This window comes from Pipistrellus kuhlii, unplaced genomic scaffold (genome assembly GCF_014108245.1).
Source record: "Pipistrellus kuhlii isolate mPipKuh1 unplaced genomic scaffold, mPipKuh1.p scaffold_m20_p_14, whole genome shotgun sequence".
In the NCBI taxonomy this organism is placed as follows: Eukaryota; Metazoa; Chordata; class Mammalia; order Chiroptera; family Vespertilionidae; genus Pipistrellus; species Pipistrellus kuhlii.
In genome coordinates, this window is record NW_023425449.1 from 26,180,550 (window position 1) to 26,201,981 (window position 21,432).

Genomic DNA, 21,432 nt, shown 5'->3' on the forward strand with positions numbered 1-21,432 from the left:
CCATTGAAATGATTTGACAACACAGTGAGATTTGAAAGTGATTCTCTAAAGTTGCAAGGTCACCATATTAATCCATTAAGCTATCTGGGTCACTGCTTTTTAGCCTTAATGAGACTCACTCTTGTAATTCAAGCAATGAATTTTGTCTCTGCAAGGCTTAGAATTAAAAGCATTGGAGGATGAAGCTTTTAACATATGAGATAAAATGTGTTGTATAAGAGGAGTATAGTGGATTTCATTGAACATTTCTCTGGCATTTTCAAACTTATGGGGAATAATGGGGAATATTTCATGGTGCTTATAGAAGCAGCTCAGATTTATCATTCTGAGGCACCTCGGAGATTTTATGCAGTTCTTGCTTTATACAATGAGAGAGAAAAAAAGAAAAACATGGGAAAAAGAAAAGCAATAAAGTGATGTGTTAAAGTTATATTTGGGAACTAACAAATAAAATGAACAATGTTATCTTTCACGGTTTCATTAAAAAAAAATTCCACATGGTGTCAGAATGTCTAGTAATTACGTGTCTGCAAATGTTATCATGACATGGAAATACTGTAAAGATACATTAAATAACTTAGTCACATATATATTTTTTTCCTTTTGGTAACAAAATAATTTTTTTTTACCAATGCTCTCCAGTCATTTTACCAACTCAGTTATTTCCATCTGAAACTGAAGTTGTGACAGAAGTGCCTGCCTGTGGTAGGTTTACCATCTTCACCATGAGGTCTCTTCTTAGTCAGTATCCCCCCTTCAGACCTTTCCAGCTCTTACTCTGCTTCATCTTCAGACTCAGTTCTAGATATTCTAGAATCTGGCTCTTGTTGGTGAAGGCTTAGGATGGCCCGTGGTTTTGCACCTGCTGATTTTCTGGTCCAAATCAACAACCCTCCTCCTGCCCCATAATTTAAACTATATTCCTCCAATCCTTCAAAAGTAGCTCATAGTTGTCTTTTTTTATGAAGTCCCTCATTAAGTAGTTATTACTAGTTAATGATACAATTAGAGTATCAGAGATCCTTAGTGACATTTTTTCATCTATAGAAGAGCATTATTAGGAAGAGGCCATAGCACTGGCTTGTTGAATGTTTATAGAGTTAAAAATATAGATAGATAGGTAAAAATGAATAAAGCCCAGATAAGTTAAATTACTTTCCTAAGCCACAGAGTTGGAGTTAAAATCAACATCTCTCAATTTCAGCCTTTGATATTTCCTACAGTATTAAGCAGCTGATTCAACATTTTATGTTTCCCACAGAAAGAGTTATAGTTAACAAAAAATAATAAAAAAACACCTTGTCAAATGTTACCTACCTAAGTTGGTTATTTTTTCTTTTTCTTTTTCTTTTATTTTAAAAAAATATATTTTATTAATTTTTTTACAGAGAGGAAGGGAGAGAGATAGAGAGCTAGAAACATCGATGAGAGAGAAACATCGATCAGCTGCCTCTTGCACACCCCCTACCAGGATGTGCCCTCAACCAAGGTACATGCCCTTGACCGGAATCGAACCCGGGACCTTTCAGTCTGCAGACCAATGCTCTACCACTGAGCCAAACTGGTTTCGGCCTAAGTTGGTTATTTTTATCTAGTCCATTCATGTTGCCTCCACTCACATTTACTAAAATAATTTTTCTTCCTTTTTAGCTGTCCCTAAATTCTATAATCTGACCTTACATATGAAATAATACTAGCTTCTAGAGATATTCTTAAAGTTGTACCACTGTCATAGGGTGCCATGAAAATCGGAACCGACTTTTGAAAACACACAGAAGAGGCAGTATATGCTATACTCTTTCAAGTCCTGAAGTTCTATTGCATTCTTTGTTAGACTCTATTTGGAACAACTCTCTCACTGTGAGCCCAGAGTAATGGACGCCCATCTGGGTATGGTCCCATACAGGGCAGCCCCTCTCTCAACCCAACCAAGCACTCACATGCATGTTCAAACGTACACGTTTGTAGGAGAATACATTTTCATAGTCTTGTAAATTAAAAAAGGTTACTAACAAAAACATTTTAAGGAATTTATCTTTCCAAAAGTATTTAACTAATTGACAGCACGATTTCTCCTTCACATAAATCTCAAGTCAAGAGCATGAACAGTTTGTAACTTATCTGTTTGGGGCTTGCTTCGTAATCTCACTCTTTCAGAAATACCATGGTTTTCAACATGAGGCCGCAGAGGATGATTTTTAAGTTAACTTAAAGTTTCCAGATTCATGACTACAACCAAAAGTCTAAAATGATCTCACTTTCTAGCACCTTTCTCTCTCATCAGTTTTGTGATCTTTTTTATTGTTTGCTCATGTAAATTAGTGTGGATGATAGATCACTGACTATTAAATTTGTGTTCCCACCTTTGTACTATTGGTGGAAGGGGGTAGTGCCTGGCAAAGAAGGAGTAAAGAATCATTTCGGACAGTGAAGTACTCAACAGGGAACCTCTTTTTCAACACACTCATCAGTAGTTGAAAATACCTTGTCACCAATGGTATTAGGCCAGGCAGACAGACAGCAGCTTTAATACCAAATCAAAGAACAATTTTTCTGTTTGGAGAATGGTGAGCACAAATTAGAAAGCATATTCCTCTCGTAGGTCTCAGATGCACTTAGAAATAGTCAGATTTTAACTTCCATGGTGACATTTGTGAATTAGAATATTTTTATTTTTTAAATTAAAAAAAAATTAATGGAGAGGAAGAGAGATAGGAACGTCCATGATGAGAAAGAATCATTGCTTGGCTGCCTCTTGCATGCCACTCTGGGGAAGGAACCTACAGGCCGGGCATATGCCCTGACCAGGAATTGAACCGTGACCTCCTGGCCTCTGAGCCATGCTGGCTGGGATGGAATATTTTTATTTTATCTTACTTTCCTAAGAGTTAGCTCAGTATCAATCACTGCCTAATAGATAATATGGGAAAACTATGGGTGGAATCTGATTACGTACTGACAGTTAGCTCATGAATGAAAGCAACTGTTTTGATTACTGGCTTCCTTCTAGAAAGATATTGATTTAACTGCAGGCCTTAATGTCAAATACACAACCTCAACTTGTAAAGTATTATTTCCTATTAACCTCCAATATTTTTAATTTATTGTGAATAATTCACTTAAGTCATGCTTATGACAACTGTTGCTGTCTCTTATTCTTCATGACTCCTCTATTGACTTCTTCCTACAACAACCCACCACCCCTAAATGATTCCCTAACATTCTGTTATTGATTCACATTTGTCCTACCCAGCTGAGATTCATCATGATTTTGTTAACGGGGAATGTTTTACACTGAAATGTATAGATAGCTCTGACCAAAACTCCAGGTCTCACTCTGCACTTGCCTGTTAGACATCACTACTTGGACATCACCTCTGCTAGAAACATGAACTACTTTGTCTTTCTCAAACCTATTTTGTACAATGTGTCCAATTTCTGTGGATGACTCCTTTCTTAGCCATGTCACCTCTATGCAAATGTCCCAGCAATGTTTGATTCTTTCCTTTCCTTGCAAACTTTTGTGAGCTCCACTGAGTCTACTCTAAACTATCCCTCCCATCTGCCCTTTCATTCCCACATCCATTCATGCATTCCAGGCCTTTATTATCTCTTCACTTGCAATAGCACTTAACTAAAAAGCATCTCTTCACATCCACCCTGAAGGATGCTGCAACAATTAATCTTCCTGAACTATAGACTCAAAAACCTCCCAATGATATCTGCCTACCAAATTAAGCCTAATCTCTCTGGCATGCCATTGAAGATTCCAAATACACCTCATTGCCTATACCTGTTCTTCACATGCTGTATTGTTCAGACAAACCCAATTAATTGCTATTCTGTGCCTATGTTTCTCCCCCTTGCACATGTGTCTTTGTCTATGCTGTTCTTTTAGCATTCCTTTTCTGAGCATCTGCTGTCTGAAGTTTTACAAAGCAGTTTAAAAAATCTCACTTTGCTCAGTGATTTGTGGCTTGCACAGTATTTTCACTTATTGAGCTTTATAATTCCCCTTTGAGGCAGCCCTGTAGGAATGACTGTTTTGCACAAGTTTATTGAGGATGGGAGAGGTTAAATGTTCTCAGATCTTTCTACCAACAGAGATTAAAGCAGAAATGAAATAGGATCATTTTATTTTACATATGTGTTTTCCTTTTTTACAATACTTTTATATCCAAACCCTGAGTATATTTTAACGTCAAGTTCAAAAATCAGCTCATCTCCAAAGCTTTAAGAACCTTTCTACTCTGAACTGCAAGCATTTCTTTATGGGAAACCACTTTTAAATTTCTTAGTCTAATGTGTATGTACTTTCTAGAGAGTAATCTTGATCAGTACACAACTAACTAAATTAGATATTTCAAGTATTCAAAATTATTTGCAGAATCATTATATAAATGAAGAAATAAATGCTACCAGTATGAACTTAGTATAACCAGTTTGATGATTTTTCTTTTTTTTCTGTGACCTTGATCTAGCATTATTCACAAGATGAAAAAATTTGAATGATGTCTATTTCCCTTTATGACAGAAACCTCAAGCTGTACTCTCCTTGACACTCATTATACTTTGTCCTGAGGGACAGACCTCTATTATTCAGCTGTCTAGCCAAGAAGCTAGCTAATAGAGGGCATTTCTTACCTTCCTTTGTAGCTTTGTATGGCCACCTGACCAAGTTTTGACTAATGAAATGTAAGTGAGAGTGTTGTGTAGTATTTCTGAGAAATCTTCCTAAAAGGGAGGATTCACTTTATTTTGTTCTTTTCTGCTGGCAAAAATGTGTGATTAGAGCTTGGGGAAATATCTTGGACCTGAGTGTCTATTATGGAGCTGTTATCAGCGTAATGACTAAGTATTAATATTAATAAAGAAAAGAAAGCAAAGGGGGAGTCAGACATTGTTGGGCACACTCAGCTGGGAAACAGAGGACTGTTTGCCTCACTAGGAAGTACAGCTTCACACGCACTCCTGGGATTGAGCACTGGCCCACCAAGAATAAACACCCCTCCTTGATCGGGGTGGGCAGGGGCAGAGCAGGAAAGATAAGGACATGCTCAGTAGAGACAAAATGGCACAGAGGGAGGTGGTGAATAATAGAGGCCTGAGAGTCCAACCTGGGAGAAAGATAATTGCTGGATGGGAGAAAGGGTGAATCCACTACAAGTGAATAAAATCTTGAAAAGTTAGTTTGTTAAGCTCCTGGTAGTTATCCGAGGAGACAAAGGCTCTCTCTCTCTCTCTCTCTCTCTCTCTCTCTCTCTCTCTCTCTCTCTCTCTCTCTCTTGCCCCATAGCCTGCACTCTCCTTAGCCATGTGGTCTTAGCTGCTGCATGGCCTGCGGTTGTGCGGAGCCCACACGCAGGATGCTGGCCTGGAGTGTGCTTTAATATGTAGCAGAAACCACGGGCTGTGGCCTTAATCCTGGCTGAGCTGAAGACAATACAGACTTCTTCCATGGCAAAACGGCAGAGATGGGACATTAGAAACCCAGGGGTTTATTTCCACATTCATGAATACTTCTCACCTTTTCGTGTGAGTCTCAGGAAATTCTTTTTCTAGCAACATCGTAAGATATCCACTTCCACCGTTAACAGAGCAAACAAGGCTGGGACAATCTGCTTATGATGGAAGTCTTTAATGTGAAGGGGAAGTAAATGCTTATCTTTTTTAGAATCACTGTCATTTTGAGTTTTCTATTATATATACAGCTGAGCCTAATTTAATTGATATACCCTATCCCAGGAGTCGGCAAACTGCGGCTCATGAGCCACATGTGGCTCTTTGGCCCCTTGAATGTGGCTCTTCCTCAAAATACTATGACCTATTTTGAAGAAGTGGAGTTAGAAGAAGTTTAAGTTTAAAAAATTTGGCTCTCAAAAGAAATTTTAATCGTTGTACTGTTGATATTTGACTCTGTTGACTAATGAGTTGCAGACCACTGCCCTAACCAATTATAAACTCAAAAAGCAGGGATAGAATGTATTTTGTTGACCATTGTAGCCCTAATATGTAGCACAGATCTTAGCTCATTGTAGGTACTAAACACACATTTCTTTTTCTAGAATGCTTTTTATTGATTTTATTTTATTTTTCTGAGAGAGAGAGAGAGAGAGAGAGAGAGAGAGAGAGAGAGAGAGAGAGAAAGAAACGTCCATGAGAGAGAAACATCCATGAGAGAGAAACAGTAATCAGTTGCCTCTTGCATGCCCCTTTCTGGGGATGGAGCCCACAATCCGGGCATGTGCTCTGACCTGGAATTGAACCAGCAACCTCCTGGTGCGTGGGATGTTGTTCAGCCATCTGTGCCACCCCTGCCAGGGCTCAGCACCTATTTCTGAGTTACACTGCCTGGATGTTTAGGCCAGGTACAATTGGCATTGGTGACTGACGCTGGCTTCACATACACAGCATTATAAACTCTGGATCTCCTGGGAACTACAGTTGCTACATTCTCAGGACTCTAATGTCTCAAAGGTCCTTTCTAATATGTGTATTTCTCATGCTGTTGATTTCGAGGCCAGTGAGATTCATTTTTTTCTCAGCTAAAAGTCCTGCATAGCAATGGCATTCTAGTTTCGAATGGCTCTTAATATGCATCTTCCCATCAGAGAAACTTAATCCATTAAAAATGGGTGCTAGATTTTACTGTTTGTTTTTTAATCACAACTATTCCCTGAGATTTTATAGCTTTCTACTGAGGACTAATATTGTTCTATAATGATGGGAACTTAAAAAAATGTCAATTAAAAAATAATGGAGGAAGATTATGATGATAAAGAGAAGATTTCATTTGTTTCTTCAAATTCTTATTCCAATTAATAGAAAGCAAGAGCTCAATTAAATCAATTAGGAAACCAGAGCAGATATCATATATTTTCCCTCATGACCTAGCTTGTAATTCATGGCTTGATGGTAACACCATGTTCCTTTGTCCTCTTGCCCAGCTCCCTACAGTGACAAAGAAAGACTGCAGGCACTCTGATCCCTGCTTCAGCCTGGGTTTGCCCTTCCTCTTCCTTGGATTTTCTTGGAAAAGGAAGAAATAATACCCAGGTTGTTCATCTTGGATTATCTTTTTTTTTTTTTTTTTTTAAATGAGCCACATATTGGTGTAACTGTAATAACAACAAAAAAATATATATTCTTGGAACAACATCAGTTGTATTAATGACTACAGAGTGTTAAAAGTGCACACGTGAATGGCACCAGAAGAACTGAAGACCTGTACTTCACCGTTGAAAGCTGTGCATTTCACAATCTTTCCAGAGTCTGTTTTCTTTTTTTTTTTTTTTTCAAATATCAGCCTCCTTCCCGGTCCAACATGCGAGCCTTGAAAGCTATCATTATCTCTGCCTCTAGCAGACAATCCATATCAAAACAGTTGTACACATAAAACCCTAACGACATCTTGGCTCGCTGTGATCCAGCTGTTTGAGTGAACAGCAGTTGGTGAACAGAGCCTGGAACATGGGGAGGCCCGAGGCCTATTTGCTAATGTGGCTCACCAGCTGCTGCTCTCTGTGGGCTGTGCAGGCAAGGCCTGGAAGCCTGCCAGTTGCAGCAGGGACAAGAGAACGTGAGGAATCTCTGAAGCCCTTCCATTTACCCCTGTCTGTCAGCATCTGACACCCTTTGCTGTGGAGTGCTTTCCCCAGGCCGAGGAGGAGACCCTGCAGGCTTAGGCTGAGAAAGTGCTCACTCTCTGCTCCTTTTGTACTCACTATCAAACACAGGCTGTCCTCAGCATCTAAATAAAGCCCTCTGAACCTTGCTTTTGGTCGTCCACCCAGCTTTGCATGATTAATCAGGCCAGGAAGGCTAAGCAGATCCATTTTTCTTAGGAACAATGCACTCTAAGAGGCTATGAGAAGAATGTAAATGTTGATATTATTTAATTCCCTAATTTGATTGCACATTTTTTTTGCCAGGAATTCAATTAATATGTAAATGTATATACCAGAACAAATGTGTGGGTAAATTTAATAACAAAATCTTATTTATTATTTTTTCTAAATGCATTTCCAAGAGCAAGCTGAATTATTTGTTGTCTCAACAAATTAAATTGTGCCTACATGACCTCCTTGTGTGACCTATTTATTATTAAAAAATGTGTACTTTAAATAAACTTTAAAAGTTTTTCTATTACACTTCTGACATTGAAGACTGATAATGTCACAAGAGAGGAAATCTGGAAAATACATATGCAAAGCACATGCCATATTTTGAGGATTGGGAAAAATGAGGTTCAAAAAAAAGACTGGACATTTTTATGAAAATGTGTTTTGTTTTGTTTTTTAAATTCAAAATTGGGTCAGGATTCCTTGATTTCAACTCTAAAGTTCCAAAAACAACATTAGTTTAGACTTTAACATTTGGGATCTACTTTTCTCTCCAAAGACAATGTGAACACGTAGGGTTCAGATTTCTTTACAATACCCTAAAATGGACTATTTGTAGTTTAGTTAGGGTCAATAGTCACTATAAAATCAATTATCCCAGGAAAGCAAAAGCTCTGGAGCACAATTCATTAGATGTTTGTCAAATAAGAGGACATAGCATTCTCTAGAACCACCTTCTTTGGAGAAGATTAGAATCACCTCAAAAAACAAATGCTTATGCTCACAGAAACCTCCACAATACCTGGCCATCCTCCTCCTTCAAACTGTAGCCTCTCCTTTCTAAAGAGACTTGATGTATTGGAGGAAAATGTAATTAAGAGTTTTAAACCTCATGCTAAAAATTATACTGGCCATAGATCATTTGACCAGTTTTTAATTTTAAAACTCCTGGGATGAGCTAAAGATCAGACACTGAATGTCAGACAGCCACAGAGGGAGTGAGGAAACCCCACCTCTCAATGTCCTCAGTGTCCTTGCTGGTGCTGGTTCACATCCCCTAGAAAGAGGTTTCTGAGTTGCCCATAGGGGCATCATTTGTGCATCTGTATTCATTTTTATAAATATAATTCTAAAGGATCAAAAAACTAAAAATGGAACTCCCATTTGACCCAGTGATCCCACTTCTAGGAAATATCCCAAGAAACTAGAAATACCAATCAGAAAGGAAATGTGCACCCCTATGTTGAAAGCAGCACAATTCACCATAGCTAAGATTTGGAAACATCCTAAGTGCCCATCAGCAGATGAGTGGATTAAACAAAATGTGGTACATCTACACAATGGAATACTACACTGTGGTAAAAAAGGAGTTCTTACCATTTTCAACAGCATGGATGGAACTGAAGAGCATTATGCTAAGTGAAATAAGCAAGTCAGAGAAAGATAAATATCACATGACCTCACTCATTTATGGAATATAATGAACAACATAAATTGATGAACAAAAATAGATATAGAGACAGAGAAACATCGATTAGACCGTCAAACCTCAGAGGGAAAGTAGGGAAGGGGGGTGGTAAGGGCGAGATATCAACCAAAAGACTTGTATGCATGCACATAAGCCTAACTCATAGACAATGACATCAAGGGGTGAGGGCATGAGTGGGAGGGGTTGGGGGACTAATGGGGGGATAAGGACACATATGTAATACCTTAATCAATAAAGAAATTAAAAAAATTACTATGGCAAAAAAGCAATTTTATGTCATTTTGTTTGATTTCTTTCTCCTCATTTTTCTAGATTGGAGGTGTTGTCCTATAGTGGAGGGAACTCTGCTCATGACATCATCAGGCTGGCTCTCTAAGAAGTTGTCTAACTTTTACAACCTCTGTAATAGTGGCAACAAGTTTTCAACAACAAATTTTTATTAAGTGCCTACTATGTGCTAGGCACTGCTCTAGGTACCAGATAAATCTTAGTGACCAAGCACACTGAAATCCATGCTCTCTTGAAACTCACTGTCAAATGGGAGAGAAATAGGTAATGTAACAATAAGTATTTGATGTAGTTTGTTTGGTTGTGATAACCTTTAAGGATATAAATATGAGAGAAATGTACTGACCTTAAATACTTGCTTAGATCATGATTGTGAGGATTAACTGGGATAATGAAGATAGTTTGTCAAATGTAAACTCATTTTTGTGGTGGTTGCTCAGATCCATTACCTTTTGTGGACAATTCTGATGTTTATCACTTTTAAAAATATGCTTTTTATTGATTTCAAAGAGAAAAGGAAAGGGAGAGAGAGATAGAAACATCAATGATCAGAGAGAACATTGATCCGCTGCCTCTTGCATGCTCCCTCCAGGGGATCAACCTGAAATTCAGGCATGTGCTTTGACTGGGAATCTAAACCGTGACCTCCTGGTTCATGGGTGAATGCCTGGCATTTTTATCATCCTTGAGTCTCTTTTTCTGACTAGTTCTGGTTCACAAGGAGCCTTGGATGTAGTTGCAACCAAACATTCTGGTAGCCAAAGCTTGTGTCAGTGGAGACCTTCCCTGGAGTAAGCTGGGCAGCTTATGTCACCGAGCACAGGGTTTTATTGTGCAAAAGTAGATTTAGATCAGATAAATGTTGAACTTATAACCTGGATTTTAATAGCTCCCTGATCAAGGTTAATAGGCTAACTGGTAGATACAAAGGTCAAGAAATTTAATGCATTTAATGCATTCCAGTTCATAGTACACCATTCTCTTCTATCAACTCGGTACATATAATCTCTCCTCTGGATCATGATGAGGGCCAGGAGGTTCTGGGTATAGTTAGGCCTTTTAATCACACAGCAGGAAAGATGTTTTTCCCTCACACTGAGGCACATGCCAACACTACTTGTGGCCTCCTGTCATTGATACACTATTAGCATCCATATAACCAAACTTGACACTGGGCTTCTCTGTGCCCTTGAAAGGTTCCCTCTGCTCAGATCAAATAAGGGAAACACCACAACGTGCAACAGGCAGGCTTGACAAGGAGAATCTTGCCTAATTCCAGGTAATGGCAGGGCAAGAAGGCTCATGGACTAAAAGCTCTGCCTTATTGAAAAGGGTTTGGGGGACCAACTGGTCAACCTGGTGGATCCCCAAACATTTGAGTTAGTAGTTCCTACAAAACTATACACCTCTGGAAATAGGAGTATCTGAGCCTGCTTTGTCTCTACTTGTGATTAGAGTCAATAACGTGCCAAAACCGGTTTGGCTCAGTGGATAGAGCGTCGATCTGCAGACTGAAAGCTCCCAGATTCGATTCTGGTCAAGGGCATGTACATTGGTTGCGGGCACATCCCCAGTAGGGGGTGTGCAGGAAGCAGCTGGTCCATGTTTCTCTCTCATCGACGTTTCTAACTCTCTGTCCCTCTCAATTCCTCTCTGTGTAAAATCAATAAAATTATATATTAAAAAAAATAATGTGCCTTATTCTCCACCGCACCCTCACCCCCCACCAACACACACACTTTTTTTTTTTTGTATAAATTGAGTCTTGTTTCTGTACTACAAAGGGCAGGCAGTGCTTTCCTCATGGGGCTATAATCTCATATTAGAGTGTATTCCAACATGCTGATGTCTGTTCACATCTCCTCCACTTTGATGTGCCCGGGAAAGGGACTGGATAATGTGCCTTATTTTCAGAACACTTTGAAAAGAGTGTGTGCCTCGAAACGAAAAAGAATGGATTGGCAGGATAGGTGATAAGAAAATTGGGAAATGCTATAAGACATGCCCTATGGGAGTTGTGGTTTACCTACGAGAACTAGCTCTGTATAGTTAGAGCATGACAAGTCAGCTGAAAGGATTCTTTATGCTCTATGTAAACCTGAAAATTTAACTGAATTTCATTCTTCCCACTGCCATGCTCATGGGATGTTAGTAAAAGTGGAGATGTCAAGTGGAATATTGACTTTTCAACATCAGTTCAGAAAAGTGATTTTTTGAGTTCATTTAGAGGCTCTTAAATCATTAGATACACATGACATTCACTTAAAAGTACAGTTCATGAAGCAAAATTAAAGCCTTATATTCTGCTTTGGCCAGATAGCTCCCCTAGGCAGACTATTTGTATGCTCCTAACTTATTGGGGATTTGAACAAAAGTACAATTTTAAATTACTATTTTATTATGGAAATCTTCCCATAATCCTTTTAATAATATATTGTAAAATGTTAAAATAGTGTGAAACTAAGATAGGAAGAGGCTGGGAATCCTCTTCTATTGAGTACAGTATTAATAACTTGGTAAAAATCAGTGTAGGAAAATTACAATGTCTTTTAGTTCCTTTAAAGTATCTGACTCTGTAAGTGACCTTAAGCTTCTTTAAAACAATTAAAAAATTTAAATATTTGTCTGCCAAAATTTTATAGCATGTTAGATAATGAGATGAAAGTCGTTTTATACAGTTTCTATATTTCTGGGTATTTGTAATTTAGTCAATATTAACATTATTCACTCATTTATGCTTTTATACACTTTGAGTCATATAAGGTCAAGGTCTCAAAACTAATCATAAAAACTACTGACTGCTATTCATGTTAATATAATAACAATTTCTTTAAAACAACTGCCAATAAATTTCATTATAAAAAGTTATTAAAAGGGTTAAAAACCTATTAAATGTCAGAGACTTGCCTGACTCAAACTTCTAATAAAGAAAGAGAATAGGCTTTCTTTCTGAATTATTTAAATCTTTACTGACTGTGCACTGAACCATGAAATTAGAAAAGTGTTATTAGAAGTGTTCTCTGGTTTTTATAAAAGTTGGAGCCCGAATGTATCACGCCATAGTCTTTAACTAGACTAGTTATAGCAGTGGGTTTTTAATCCCAAATTCTTGGCTTCTACTGATATAAAGGGCCTAATTAAAACTCTATCCTGTAACTTGGTGATAATAAAATTATTATTATAGAAGCACACATGTTCGTTTAGAATATGTGAGCTACATGTTCTGATTTTAATTTGGACAAATAGCTTCGATTTTTTTTTTAAATCTTTCAATGTCCATTAACATTAGACCTACTTAATCAATAACTGGGTTTTAATATAGCTTCTTTTTAAAACTAAAATTAAGAATTTTAAATAACCTGTCACTTATAGGATAAATACTTATCCAATATATGTTAAAATTTGACAATTATGATCTAATATTTTTAAAAGATCTGAATTCTGTACGATTATAACCCTATGTGATGATGACATAAAATAAGTTTTGGTATCAATGATTAAAAAAAAAGCAAATATCTTTTATATTTTAAATCTGTTTCTTCAGGGGGGGATAAAGAAAGAGAGTTTTCCTCCTTTTTCAAACTGGCCTTTCCTTACTAAAAGGAAAGTATACTTATTTATAACCAATTTGAACTGGGCTATCCCTACACATAAGTAGTTATCCACAGGTTACTAGTCAATGTCCTCAATTGCTCAGTGCTAGCCTTTGGTAATTGTGCTCTAATCAGGGGTCCTCAAACTTTTTAAAGTGGGGGCCAGATCACGGTCCCTCAGAGAGCTGGAGGGCCGGACTATATGAACTACTAATTCCTACTGTAACACCTCGGCTGCGCTCACTGCCCAAAAAACCTGGCGGGCCTGATCAGACTCCTCTGCGGGCTGCATGTGGCCCGCGGGCCATAGTTTGAAGACGCCTTTATTAATATTAACTAATACTTCTTGGCCCCAACTTATAAATTGAGCACAGTACTAAGAAGCTTATATGCACTCCCTACTCAACCCTCACAATGACCAGGTGAGACCAAAGGGCCAGAGAGGGGATTCTTCTGTTATTTAATTTGTGGATCTGCAGGAATTTGTCTCAGGTTGCTGTATCTTGAAGCCCATATCATAACAACAGCACTTGTACTATGGACCCTGTGCATGATCTGATGTGTTAGATGTTCCTTTAACAAAGGATGGTTGGAAAAGCTTACTTGAGAAGATGCAGCGAGGACCTACAATGACTGAATTGAGTTCACTGATATCTTGGGAAGGAAATTCCATTAGAAATATTTTACTGAACACTTACTCTGTGCTTAGTACTATGAAAGGTCCTAAAGGAAATAGACAGATAAGATTGTCCCTGTGCTTGAAGAGCTCAGTGTAGGGAGACACACTACAATACAAGTCAGAGGGGATTAATTCCTGTAACCAAACATACATTTGCTATAGAGGAAGGAGTGTGACTGCCGAGCAAGGGACTAATGAGTGACAGATGGGACTGAAATGTGTAAATAATGCTGCAACAAGGAGTCTGTCTGCATTGCACTGAAATGGCAATGAGCATCATTGAGGATTAAGGATGCTTTCTAACACAGCAAGGCATCTCAAAAATAGAAATATTAGAAAGTATATAATTTAACTCTGAAGGCAGTGTGATTGACACTAGACACACTGATTATTGGATGGCCACTCTACCTGATATATTTTCATAAAAGTAATGATTTGTCCAAGATAATGTGAAATAAAATTGAACATAAATAAAATAATTGTGTGAATCTTCCACTAAAGTAAAGAATACTTTAGACCTAAATATTCAATGTATAACATTTTAAAAAATTGTGACTAAGAGCAATCTGCTCGTTTGACTTCCGTTGGGAATTAGAAATTTGATCTTCAAATGTTATATTTTTTGCATCTTAGGATGGTTAGAGATATAGTCTCTAGTTTCAAGACTATATGCTAGAATGTATTCTAAAGTATCAAGTCTTTCTCACTGAAAGAAGCCAATAAAATGCACTAACATTTCATGCTGCATTAGCAGAAAGACCATTTTATCAGTCCCCCAAAGTTTTAAAAATAACTTGGGTTCCTTCATTAGATAATTTAAAAAAAGTTAAGGTCATACTAATAGAAGCCATTTTAATCTGGAACTTTACAGCATTCATTTCATTCACTAAAACTGTTGCTACATAAATTATGCTTTCACAAGCCACTTGACTTAAACTGTTTGATCAAAACCTTTCTTTATATTAACCCACTTGTTAACCAGTGCCACTCATTTGTCAGTGAAACTTTATCCAGAGGAAAAACGAAAACAGAGCATCTGTAAGAGAAGTTGGGGAGGCGTATCTTACTGTGTGTGTAGGTTGAAGTCCTTTCTTAGAATACGCTTCCAACCTTTCTCCTCCAGCTAAACACCTGGTTCCAAATGAAATGTAATAAATATTCTTTTGATAGTGAATCTTGAAGTATTTCAAGAACATGGGTTTTCCATGGGTGATCACTTGCATCATTGTGGCTATGCAATGTGGACTAATGGTGGATCTGTGGACCCACTCTCCCGAGGGAATGCATTTCTGACCTTTAAAGTCCTTTGTGACAAAAAGAAAAGTAAAGTCCTAGTCAGCTGAGAAGTTTGCTTGGTTGGACTTATTAATAGAGATTTTAATCTGCCGGGGAAATTTATTTTTAAATTAGAAACAATACTCAACTTATTATTTTATTACTTTAATCCATAAATGTTAATAATAGCATTAACTTTAAAAAAACAAAACAAAAATAACTGCTATCACCTTAGGTAAAGCCTGAGAGCCTATTTTGAGACTAACTCATATACTAACAGAACTATTTAAATAATAAAATCCTGTATTGTAAAAGCATTTACTTGCATTTACTTATACAGAGATTGGTGTCCGAGAAGTTAGGCTGACTGACATATTCATTAAGCACTGGTTCCGAAGGACACTGGAGATGATGAATTATTTTAGAATTTGTATAATTACAAAGCTGATGAACTCCAAACATTTCAATGCCACCACAATAAAAATGGGAGCACCACTTCTTACTAAAATTTAACTGTAACAATGGGCTCATAGCTGTTGCATTAGAATTTACTTTTAAGTACACAAACGTTTGTGCTTTCTATACTTTTCGTAAGCAATGCCATGAGACAATCTTAACTTAGGTATGTTTTCCCCAAATGATAGCTTGCATCCATCAAAAAAAAATTTAATTGGCAGAATGATAATTTACGATAGAATAAGAATCTTTGCCGAAACTGGTTTGGCTCGGTGGTAGAGCGTCGGTCTGTGGACTGAACAGTCCCAGGTTCGATTCTGGTCAGGGGCATGTATGTTGGTTGCGGGCACATCCCCGGTAGGGGGTGTGCAAGAGGCAGCTGGTCAATGTTCCTCTCTCATCGACGTTTCTAGCTCTCTATCTCTCTCCCTTTCTCTCTGTAAAAAAATCAATAAAATATATTAAAAAAATGTAAAAAAAAAATCTTTTTCACTGGTCAGTTATATACATTCATACTTGTAACTCTGCTGTCCCCTTATTCCCTAATGCTAAAATAATCCAAATAGCAATGTCAGATTGAGTGGCTTTTAAAAGAGTGTTAAATATATGTGCTACTGCAAGGCAAGATATTTCTTGCAAGTTATGAAAAATGCACTTTGCTCATGGGTAAAATGTAGTTTAATGATATGGAAATAAGTTCATGGTTCCTCTGTATTGTATTTATAATTTTGTGTTGAAAACATATTTAATATCTCTAGCATAATTATATGACCACAAGATGACAGCTCCAATAAATGGAAAAAAATCTCAATTACATTGATCAACTAAGGAGAGAAAAAACTCCACCTTTAAAGTTTAGAGCCTATTATAATGAAACAAGAAAAATATATCTACCCTGCAGTTTTTAAATTTAAAGCCATCTAATCATTTTTCTGCATCTACATTTATAAAAGCGAATAGGATTTTCCAGTTACAACTTATTTTCTGAAGAAAATGCTCTTGGAAAAGAGAGAGTCAGAATCTTTTGAAAAAGTGCATTACATTTTTATATTTTTATTTCCCCTTTTACAGGGTCAGGAGATTTTAGGTTATATAAGGATATATTAATTTCCCCCTTTTTTAATGAAGCAGGGCAATAGTTTTTGGGGCTTATGTCTCTTGCCACTCTCACCTCCAAAACTTTTATTGGATGTTACTCAGTGTGACAAACACACAGGTGCTGGCAGAATTTAGAGGGGGTTGGGGACAGAGGAGTAGGATGGTAGGATGGTGGGGGGGGGGACACTAAAAGGGAGGGGTCAAGATGAATAGGGTTCTCCCCTTCCCTGGCTCAAGGGCTGCCTTCTCAGAGACACTTGCCCTGACAAGTCTACAAGAGGAGATCCATCCCTCCCATCCAGGCATCCTCTTTACAGCACAGCCACAATCTAGAATTGGACTCTGCAAACTGTAACATTCACAGGGGTCCTCGGGGCTCTTCCTAAAGCGTGATTCTGATTCAGGGAGTCTTGGGTGGAGCCTGCGATTCAGCATTTCTAACAAGTTCTCAGGTAGTGTCAATGCGGCCGGTACATCACCCAAGCTTGAATGGCCAGGCACCAATCAGCGTGTCTCTTGATGGTTTGGTTCTGAAGAACTAAGGTCAGAGAGAATTCTGCCATAGTAATTCAATTGCCAACCCATTTGGTAAAGTGCCAAGCTTTCCCAGCAGAGTTCTATCTACCGTGGTAGATTCTTCTACTAATTATCCTGCCAGGAGATTGTGGTATGGAATTACCAACTGACAATAGGCAATTTGATCTGGCTTTTCTGTAGGCTGGACTGATGGTAAAGTTTTTTCTTGCAGGTTATTATTAATTAACAGGGGATCAGGAATGGTGGTGCCCCCATCCACCAAATATGTCAGAATTCATTGGTTAATGTGGAAATAAACTATGATGCTTGGCCTTCAAAAATTTTCAAATTCTAGAGTAAAATCTTTCAAAAGTACATTATCAGTTATTTAAAATTTCTTAACATGTTAATAACAGGGATGAACTAAATGAAAATAAAGTCACAACTAAGTGAAATTTGTGGGATGCAGTAAAAGCAGTGCTCAGAGGGAAACTTATACCATTTCATGTGTATTAGAAAAGAAGAAATGTCTAAAATCAATAACCTAAGCTTTTATCTCAGAAATGAGGAAGAAGGACAAATTAATTCTGAATTCTGTTTGACAGGGAGGGACAAGAGTCTGCTAGACACGCAGGAACCCTCTTGAGAGGCAAGCACTCAAAATCTCATTCCCCATCACTCAGATGAGGCTCTGGCAAAGGGAGGATGGAGTAGGCTAAAGTCACGTGAAGAAAGATTGGGTTTGTGGCTCTGGGGAGATAGCTGAAGGGACAGTCGCCAGGATATGTGAACCGCGTTCTTCTTCCTCACGGCAGATGCCGTCTTTCTTGGGTATGAATGCAATAGCCCCACCTCCTAGACTCCTTGTGGACCTTCTCTGAGAGCTTGTGCCTGGCTGAGGAGTCAGCTGTCTGGCACTGGATGTAGAGGTCTGGCCAGGCTTAGGGGTATTAGTAACTGAGTTGTGTGGCTTTGTGGTTGGGGCCATTCCCTCCAATTTCCCTCTAACCTGATGGGCACCTCCCTCTCACATGACATGGTGACATGATTGTCTATGGAGCAAATCCCAAAGAGTCAACAACAACAATAAAAACAAACACTGGGAAATAATAATCAAGTATAGTATGAGTATGCAGGATATAATGCTTTCATATATATGCCAGTAGTGAAAAACTAGAAGTTAAAATTTTAAAAAATGCCATTTATAATAGCATTCAAAAAATGAAATATTTAGACCTGAATGTAACAAAACATGAATAGGTTTTATACACACAAACTGCAAAACACTGATGGTCTAAATAAATTGGGAGACTTCTGAAAGATTCAATATTGTTAAGATGCCAATTCTTCTCAACTTGATCTATAGGTTTAATACAATCCCAATCAAATCTGAACAAGCTACTTCACAGATATCGACAAAGTGGTCTGAAGTTTATATGGAAAGGCAAAGAAGCTAGAATAGATAACAGTGCTGAAGAAGAAAAAAGTTCGTAGACTCACACTTCCTGATTTTAAGACTTATTATAAAGCAATCATAATAAAGACAGCATCATATTGGCAAAGGAATAGACACATGGATCAATGAAACAGAATCAAGAGCCCAGAAATAGACCCACACAAATATAGCCACTGATCCTTGGCAAAAGAAAAAGGCAATTCAATGGAGAAATATAGTCTTTTCAACAAGTGATGCTGGAACAATTGGACATCTATATATAAAAGAAAAAAAATCTATAGATCTTTTATTTAGTACTGGTGGGACTGTAAAATGATATACTTATTTTGGAAGACAACTTTACAGTTTTTCACAAAACATAAAATTTAATGATTACACTCATAGGTATTTATCCAAATCTTGTGAAAACCTATGTCCAACTAAGAACCTGCACAGAAATGTTTATAGCGGATTTATTCAGAATCATCAAAAAGTCCTTCAATAGGTAAATGGATAAACAAACTCTAATATAACCATACAGTGGAATATTATTTAGTGATAAAATTAAATAAACATCTGTTTATTTCTTTCCCCCCTTCCCTCTGAAATTCCTCAGCATGTTGCATGCTTCAATGTTTCTGGATATAGTTTGTTCATTAGATTCCACATATAGAATTTATATAAGTATATGCATAACACATGGACACAGACAACAGTGCTGTGAAGGCCTAGGGGTGAAGTTGGAGAAGATGAGGTGCAGGGGTCAATGGGGGAAAAAGGGAATATATGTAATACTTTCAACAATAAAGATAAATTTAAAACAATTAAATAAGCCATGAGAAGGCATATTGCTAAGTGAAGAAGTCAGGAAAATCTGCAAAACTAGAGGTAAACATTGACTGCCAGACAATTAGGAGGGAGACATGATTAAACAGGTAAAACAAAAGAAATATTTGAGGGTATTAGGACAATTCTGTATGATAGTATAATGGTGGCTAATAAAAATTAATCATTTTTCAAAACCCGGATAATTTTACTGCATAAAAAGTAAACTTTAATGTAAGCAAATTAAAGATATATTAGAAGATTAGGGAATCCCAAGATGGAGTGCAGAATGTGACAAAAGAATCTTGATGTATCACAAATATATTGAACAATTTCAATAAAGGAGATGGGTAATAAATGGCTGACCTACATGACTTTGGAAATGAGCAGAGTCTGTAAAACTAAACATAAAAGGAAGTTTTACTATAAGCACTGCACCCAGCTGATTGATTCCTACAGAGTATAGGTTAACAATTCTTATGCCACCATATATACTTCCTCAATGGGAACAATGATGTAAATGGGTAGTGAATGGTGGGGGCCAGGTTTCCCATCATGTGTTGTTGTAGAAGGTTACAGATAAGCAAGGGCAGAAGGCTATGTGGTAATGGATTAGAGCAGAATATATCAGTATAAACTACTGTTTAGCTTAAATTAGATATAGATGGTTACATATCTCCCCCTGCTCTGTCAACGGAGAGATCCTAGAAATAATGAAACCCCATTGCAATGACCACACCTACCACCAAGATCATAGTTTCAGATACCATTTTCCAATAAGAGGAATCAAGCTTCCTTAGAGAAATGGCCAGTTCTAGGTCAGGATTAAAAAATATAGAAGATGTGCCTAGCCGAAACCGGTTTGGCTCAATGGTTAGAGCGTCGGCTTGAGGACTGAAAGGTCCCGGGTTCGATTCCGGTCAAGGGCATGTACCTTGGTTGCGGGCATACCCCCAGTAGGGGGTGTGCAAGAGGCAGCTGATTGATGACTCTCTCTCATCGATGTTTCTAACTCTCTATCTCTCTCCCTTCTTCGCTGTACAAAATCAATAAATAATATTAAAAAAAAGAGAAAGGTTTTTTTTTTAAAAAAAGATGTGCCTGGAGTATATTGTAATGTTAGAAAGTAAGAAAGTGTTCAAAATACAAAATTAAATAGCAACACACACATATACACATGAGTGTTTGTCACAGGGATAGGGAGAGAAGAGCCAGCTCCCAATGGCAAAAGCTGCAATAATTTGACATAGATGATAGATACACAGATGACAGATAGATAAAATACTATTGGATTATAACCCAAAGTATAAAAGTAAAAACCCACAAGTTCATACTAAACAAATAAATAATTGAATAAACAAACACACAAATTATTAAATAAAGGGAAGAGACCATTCCAATGCAGAAGAATTTCAAACAGTTTATGTAGATGGCCACTTTCAAGGATGGGAAACATAATTCCCCACTCCTACATGTGGGCTGCACATAATGACTTTCTTCCAAAGCATCTGGTTTGGAAAGAGAGAATAAAAAAAGAGCAACTCTACAGTTGATGAACACTACTTCAGACAGGGGATCAAGGTGATCACTAGCCATAAGTAACACTAACAATATCAACCCTTGTATGATCTTGAGAGAAAGGCATTCCATTATTTTCCTTCCCAAACTACACAAATCTAATCTAATCACGGCAAACACATCAGATGACACCAAGGGACCGTAGTCCTGAAAATTGTCAATGTTATTTAAAACAAACAAGCAAAAAGTTTGAGAAACAGCCATAGCTCAAGAAGAGCCTATAAATATATGTTAACTAAATGTAATGTGTTGTCATGGAGGGTGTTCTGGAACAGAAAATGGACATTAGAGAAAAGCTGAGGGTATCAAAATAAAGTGTGGACCTTAGATAAGAATAATGTGTTCTTTAGATAAAAATA

At 37.5% G+C, this 21,432-nt stretch overlaps 1 protein-coding gene across 1 annotated transcript in view; it reads right to left on the reverse strand.

The window, feature by feature from the left end:
- The window catches only part of TOX (thymocyte selection associated high mobility group box), a 300,985-nt gene that overhangs the window by 50,829 nt on the left and 228,724 nt on the right, over positions 1–21,432 (reverse strand). The window lies entirely within an intron of this gene.